The following is a 7,241-nucleotide window of genomic DNA, read 5'->3' on the forward strand; positions in this document are numbered from 1 at the left end:
ACTCAAATATGAATGATAAATATGTAAAAAAGAAGGAAAAAAAACAGGAAAACCTGGCCAGAATGAAAGTCAATGAATAATCAAAATGAAAACAAAATACACATACATTCCAAAATGTAACTACATGTGGATTATTGGCGATTTTTTTCCCTCTATCTTCTTTTTTCCTTGGAATTTCCTGTCTCCTGTTTCTGAAGAAGAGCTTTGCTCGAAACGTAAATCAACCTTTCTTTCCTTCTTTGAGTATCTTATTAATACTTTGCATGTACCATGTCCTCATGTTGTTGATTTTTCTGTGTTTTTGGGGGATCACCATCATCATCATTTAATATCTTTGTTACTGTCATGTGTTGAATGGTTTGACAAGGATCTGGTAAGTTTAAGAACTGCTTTGGCATAGTTTCTATGGTCAGATGCCCTTCCTAACTCCAACCACTTCACAGTGTGTATCGGGTGCTTTTTTCATGCCACCAGCACTACTGAGGTCACCATGTAGCTCATAAGTCTATAACTCTGAGGAGGTGGGGTACCGCATCCTTATGTTAAGTGGAGGTGAAGGTATTAAAGAAGAGGCTGAAGTAGAACAGGTTCTTGTAGAGGAGCTACATGGCTACTCACATTTAGAAAAGAGAGTGAAAATGAATGGATGCTATCTCTCAAAGAGATAGATAGTGGGGATGAGGTGTCCAGATGGCAACACATGTAGGGAGAGTAGTGAGTGAGTGTATGGGAGAAAAGATTGGGAAAGTGGGAGGGATGGAAGTAGGTAATATCTGTTAAGATTGGGAAGGTTTGAGGGTTGTGGATGCACAAGTTGGGGAAGTTAGAGGGATGCTAACAGCAAGTCAGTGATGATGTGTTTGGGTAGGCTGCAGGAGTGGAGTAGAGAGATAGACAGGTGTAGTACATGAGGGAAGTTGGGGTGGAAAGGCTACTGTAACATGAAGGTGTAGATGTGGAGAATGGTTAACAAGTGAAATGGTTCTGGATAGAAAGAGAGGGGGAAATGGTGTTGGGAGTGGCAAAGAGCTGCAGTAGGGGAGATGCAGGGGGAAAGACGATGTGAGGGGAGGGGATTGATTGATTGAAGTGCTCACACACACACAAAAACATCTATTATATATGCATGTATGTTCACATACACACACACAAATATACATCATCATCATCATCATTTAACGTCCGCTTTCCATGCTAGCATGGGTTGGACAATTTGACTGAGGACTGGCGAACCAGATGGCTACACCAGGCTCCAATCTGATCTGGCAACCACTCCGAGAATGTAGTGGGTGCTTTTATGTGCCACCGGCACGAAGGCCAGTCTTCAACAATTCTTTGAGACAAATTTAATTCTTACAATAGCAACTTTTTGAATGTTTTCGTCTGGACTGATCAAAGGAGTTTTTTTTTCTGTTGGCTAAGCAAGCTTTCAAAATCATTATATTTGCACTTATTTATCTATGTAGTGTAGTGTTCTTAACATAGGTAGCCATCAAAATGAAGTGCTGATTTCAATTAGTTACCAAAGATAAGAAGCTTGCATTTTTTGGCACCAAAACCCTCCAAAACTGAAGAAAAGCCAATAGGAGTTTGAATGATTGATGTACTCTCACTGACTGTGTTTGATTTTGGTATCTGTTCATTAGTTCATATATTCATGTAGTTACATGAATATATATATATATTATACCTACACAGTGCTTCCAGAGGTCAGTTTTGCTGTGATAGGCAGGTTTTCACAAGAATCTTGTATCACCAGATATCCTAGTCCTTTGTCTTTTCCTCTGAGAGGCTCAGAGTCCTAAGGTCAGCCTTCACCACTTCATCCCATATCTTCCTGGGTTTCTCTTTTCCACTAGTTCTCACTGTAGCAGAGCAACATATTGCATAGTAATATGTGAGTCGACCTGTGAGTCTAACCTCACTTTGATACACTAACCTCACTTTGATACACTAACCTCGCTTTGATACAATAGCTTCATTCTGAGACACTAGCCTCGTTCTGAGCTACACTGTAGAAGTATCTCAGTTCCTGCCAGATTTCGGTCAAAGAAACATGTCTTTTCTGTAGATCCACACGCAGTCTCCCACGTGTGATTCACATGTCTATTCACCTCGACACAAGATATATGGTTCATAAACAAAGATATTTTATCGCACCATACATTCTCAAAATGACTTCTCATTACACACATGCATACATACTGTAATAAAAATATATGTTACTTCTTTCAGGGTAAAAGCAAAAATCAAAACTTTCTTTGTATGTAAACACACATGTTTTTGTATCATACTACATGCTTTCACCACAAAAGGTGAACACAGAATAAACAATATATCTATACACAAAAATGTCTTATGGTGATTCATACTAGCTGTTTTACCATTTAATAAAACACACTTGAACAGCCAACAGCTGTTATAAAATGGTGACTGTGATATAAAAATATATATACATATATATGTATGTATGTTTAGTGGTTCATTAGATGCCTTGTTCAAAGAAAAATGCTTGTTACTAAAGAAAAACACACCAAAGTCATTTACAAACACACCACCATTACACCAACACATTTCCATATACAAACAATCTGTTGCATGGATGTCGACACCCAAAAAACAAAAAGAAAAAGCAAAAAAATAATAATAATTCACTTTTATTCCTGTAGCCAAGTCGGGCTAAAAACAAAATTTTGCTTTTTGAAATAGCCAAATGTTCTTGTTTTTTTCTCTTGCACATGGGAATTCATACATCATGTGGCTCACTGCCATTTTGTCTTTCTTCACAAAGTTTGATGCCATTTCTCAAGTTACACATGCCCGCTAATTTTGAATACCCCACGTGGACACAACACAGCTGCCTGAGCTATCTGTTACATCTAACAGCATGGTCGCACACCATTTTACAAACTTTTCCCCAGTAATTGACATCTTTCTGTTACACATCACCATGAATAACAGTTCCTTACCTTGTTTCAAGGATGATATGAAAGTGTGTTTCGCACAGATCAAATCGACGTTTGCTGCGAACAATATTGGGCTCCAAAGCCCAACAGCTCCACATATTACTGGGTGCAATACCACCGTCCCTGACAGCCACTGTGAGGGACCTGATAAATGAACCCCCACATGATGCCACGTATAGGAGCATTAAGCAGGAGATTCTTCAACGCATGCCCTTGTCGGAAGAAATAAGATTTCAAACCCTCGTCAATGACGAGCACTTAGGCGACCGTAAACCCACACAACTTCTGCACCACATGAAAGAATTGGCACAAAAGGCACCTGCTGATAGTGCTTTATTGAAACAACTATTTTTTTCCCTGTTGCCCTCTGACGTCCAAGCCATCCCAGCCTCTAAGGAGTGACTCCCATCAAGCAAATAGCCTCCACAGCCGACAGAATCATAGAGTATACCGGCAACTCCATGAAGCTGACCTCAGTACCACTGGATACCTCTGCACACCCACCAGTAGCATCAGTTTCCACTAAGGACCTTGCCTCACCTTCTCTCCTAAATGTGATAGCTGAATTACTAAGAGAAGTGCAGCTCCTTCACACTTCCAGGTCAAGCTCACCCAGATGGCATTCTTTTGATTGCTCCTTCTTGCCTCGCTGTCACTCATCCTCTGCTCATTCATCTATGTGCTGGTACCATGCCAAGTTTGGAACATAAATATACCCAACCCTGTACTTTTTCTCAACAGGGAAACAACCAACAAGAGAATTGAGCACGGCACATTTTCTGCAACAGCCAGTGGCCAACCATGTATTTTTCCTAACAGACCAGATATCTCATACCTGCTGCCTCATAGATATAGGTGCTGCCTGCAGTATCTGGCCGTTTGGCAAACCATTCACTGATTCCAACTTTTGGCCAGATATCTCATTCATTGGATTTAGATCTGTGATGTGACTTCAAGTGAATTTTTACAGTCGCAGATCTCCCTTACCCAGTATTAGGTGCAAACTTTTTGCACCACTTCCATCTGCTTGTGGGACACGACCACTCGGCGCTTATGGGACACGACCACAGAACTTTCTCTCCCAGGTAAGAAGCCACTAACCCCTGCAGTTAATCCAGTTTTTTCATTGCTGCCATGGATGACCCATACCATGCACTCTTAAACTCATATCCAGAGTTGACTAACCTAAATTTTTTTATTGCTGCTCCAACTCACTCCACCACCCATTTCATCAAAACTAAAGGTGCTTCGGTTTTTTCACGCCCTCGCTGCCTTTCCTCAGAGAAGCTAAAGGTGGCCAAGATGGAATTTAACCATATGCTCCAGTTGGGCATCATCCACCCCTCTAATAGCCCCTGGGCGTCGCCCTTGCACATGGTTCAAAAGCATTCTGGGGACTGGCGGCCCACTGGTGACTACAGGAGATTAAACTCCATCACAGTGCCAGACAGGTACCCAATACCCCACATTCAAGATTTTGCATCATCTCTCCACAACTGCAAAGTATTCGCCAAACTGGACTTGGTTAAGGCATACCATCAGATTCCTGTGAATCCAGAGGATATTCCAAAGACTGTCGTAACCACTCCTTTCGGCACCTTCGAACTCCTAACTATGCCATTTGGTTTATGGAATTCAGCCAGCACATTTCAAAGGTTCATAGACGAAGTCGTCTGAGACTTAGACTTCGTCTATGCATACACCAATGACATCTTGATAGCTAGCACCTCACCCAAAGAACATCTCCATCATGTACGTCAGCTGTTTGAGTGGTTCAAGACTTACCGAGTGCAGATCAATCAGCACATCTTCTTTGGCCTTCCTAGGTCACATCATCAGTCTCAAAGGCATATTGCCACTGCCTGACAAGATGAAGGCATTACAGGAGTTACCTCCACCCACCTCGTTACGTCAGCTCCAACATTTCTTGGGACTATTCAACTTCTATTGGTGCTTTGTTCCTCATTCAGCTGAAATCCTATATCTGCTAAACATGCTCCTTCAGAATAGGAAAAAGAGGAATGAGCTGATAGGATTGGACTCCACCCAACTTGACTTCTTCGACACAGCAAAGCTGCAACTCACTCAGGCATCACTTCTTGCCCACCCTGTCATGGATGCTCAGCTATCCCTTGTGGTGGATGCATCCAACACTGCCATAGGCACAATGTTACAACAATTTCACCAGCAGCAAACTCCAGCCTCTTGCCTTTTCCTCTCGGCGGCTTAAACCAGCTGAAACTTGTTACAGCACTTTCAGACAGGAGCTGTTAGCTATGTATTTAGCAGTCAAACATTTCCGGTACACACTTGAGGGATACCAATTCATGATTTTTACAGACCACCATCCACTCACCTTTGTCCTGCTCTCAAAGCCTGACAAGTACTCTCTGCGGGAAACCAGACATTTGGATTTCATTTCCCAATTTACCGCCAACATATCTCTGGTGTAGATAACACTGCAGCAGACACCTTATCATGCCTACCACTGAATTCGCTGTTGTCGCCTGCAGACATTAACCTGCATCTCCTGGCTAAAGATCAACCTCGCTTAGAGACAATTGATATATCCTCACCCGCCTTTGCCACATGTAGCTTCAAATACTTCCCAGTACCCGCATCTGACGCACAGATTTTGTGCGATACTTCCACGAATTCTCTTCGTCACACCCTGGCATCACCGCCACAGTGAAACTCATTTCGGCTAGATTCTTTTGGCCAAATATGAGATGAGACATCACTTCTTGGTCATGCTCCTGCCTTTTCTGTCAGAAGTCAAAGGTACATAGGCACATCCGTGCACCCCTTGGCACATTCAACACACCAGATGTGCATTTCAACCATGTACACATCGACCTTGTTGGATCTTGGCCAGTCAGCATTGATCATTTCATACATTGACCGGAAGCTATTCCTTTAGTAGATATCAATGCAGAATCTGTTGCCAAAGCTTTTCTCACAGGATGGATATCACGGTACAGAGTCCCTACCACCATCACTACCGACCATGGAAAACAGTTTGAATCGCAACTCTTCCATGAGCCCATGAAAACCATTGGTGCATGCTGGATTCAAACCACCAGTTAACATCCACAATCCAATGGTATGGTGGAATGATTCCACTGCCAAATGAAAGCTTCTTTGTGTGTTTACCCAGATCAGCAGCGTTGGAGCGAATATCTTCCAATAGTCCTTGTTGGCTGTCGAGCATCGATAAAGAAGGATCTTGGTTATTCCCCAGCAGATCTTGTTTATGGCACACCTCTTTCATTGCCAGGCCAGATGTTGGTCCCAGTGGATCTGTCCACACAAGACCCCACTATGTACATACACAGACTTTTTAAATACATGCAAGAACTGTCACCCATGTCAACAGGACACTAAACCACTAAATCATCAGTACCAAAAGACATTGATTCTTGGACCCATGTGTTTCTATGAAACAACGCTGTGAAAACCCCCCACACCTCCATACATGGAATCCTATTGCATCCTGTCATACACAGACAAACTATATACCACAGACGTTAATGGTAAAAAGGAAACTGTGTCAATAGACAGGCTTAAGCGGGTATACATAGACAGTGATACAATACCACCTCATACATCTCCCACATTCACAGTACAACATTAAACAAATGCTACTCTGCAGCAACCACCACCAACACCATCACACACACCGATCCCTCCTCCATCTACATAAATCACTATGACTCGTAGTGGTCGCCATGTACACTGGCCCACCAAGCTGTCTAAAATTATATACATCTGAACTATAATGAACCATTTGTGAACTTAGCAAAGACTTTCAACATGTATCACCAACGACGCAGTTTTGTTCTTCACAGTATTCCTTCAAATTTTACATAATCTAGTTCCTGTTAGATTTCAGTCAAAGACATGTCTTCTCTGTAGCTCCACACACAGTCTCCCACATGCAATTCACATATATATTCATCTCAACACAAGATATATGGTTCATAAACAAAGATATTTTATCACACCACACACACACACACACATATATATATATATATATCATCATCATCATCATCATCATCATCGTTTAACGTCCGCTTTCCATGCTAGCATGGGTTGGACGATTTGACTGAGGACTGGTGAAACCGGATGGCAACACCAGGCTCCAGTCTAATTTGGCAGAGTTTCTACAGCTGGATGCCCTTCCTAACGCCAACCACTCAGAGAGTGTAGTGGGTGCTTTTACGTGTCACCCGCACGAAAACGGCCACGCTCGAAATGGTGTCTTTTATGTGC

The sequence above is a fragment of the Octopus bimaculoides genome, chromosome 4 (genome assembly GCF_001194135.2).
Source record: "Octopus bimaculoides isolate UCB-OBI-ISO-001 chromosome 4, ASM119413v2, whole genome shotgun sequence".
Taxonomy (NCBI): domain Eukaryota; kingdom Metazoa; phylum Mollusca; class Cephalopoda; order Octopoda; family Octopodidae; genus Octopus; species Octopus bimaculoides.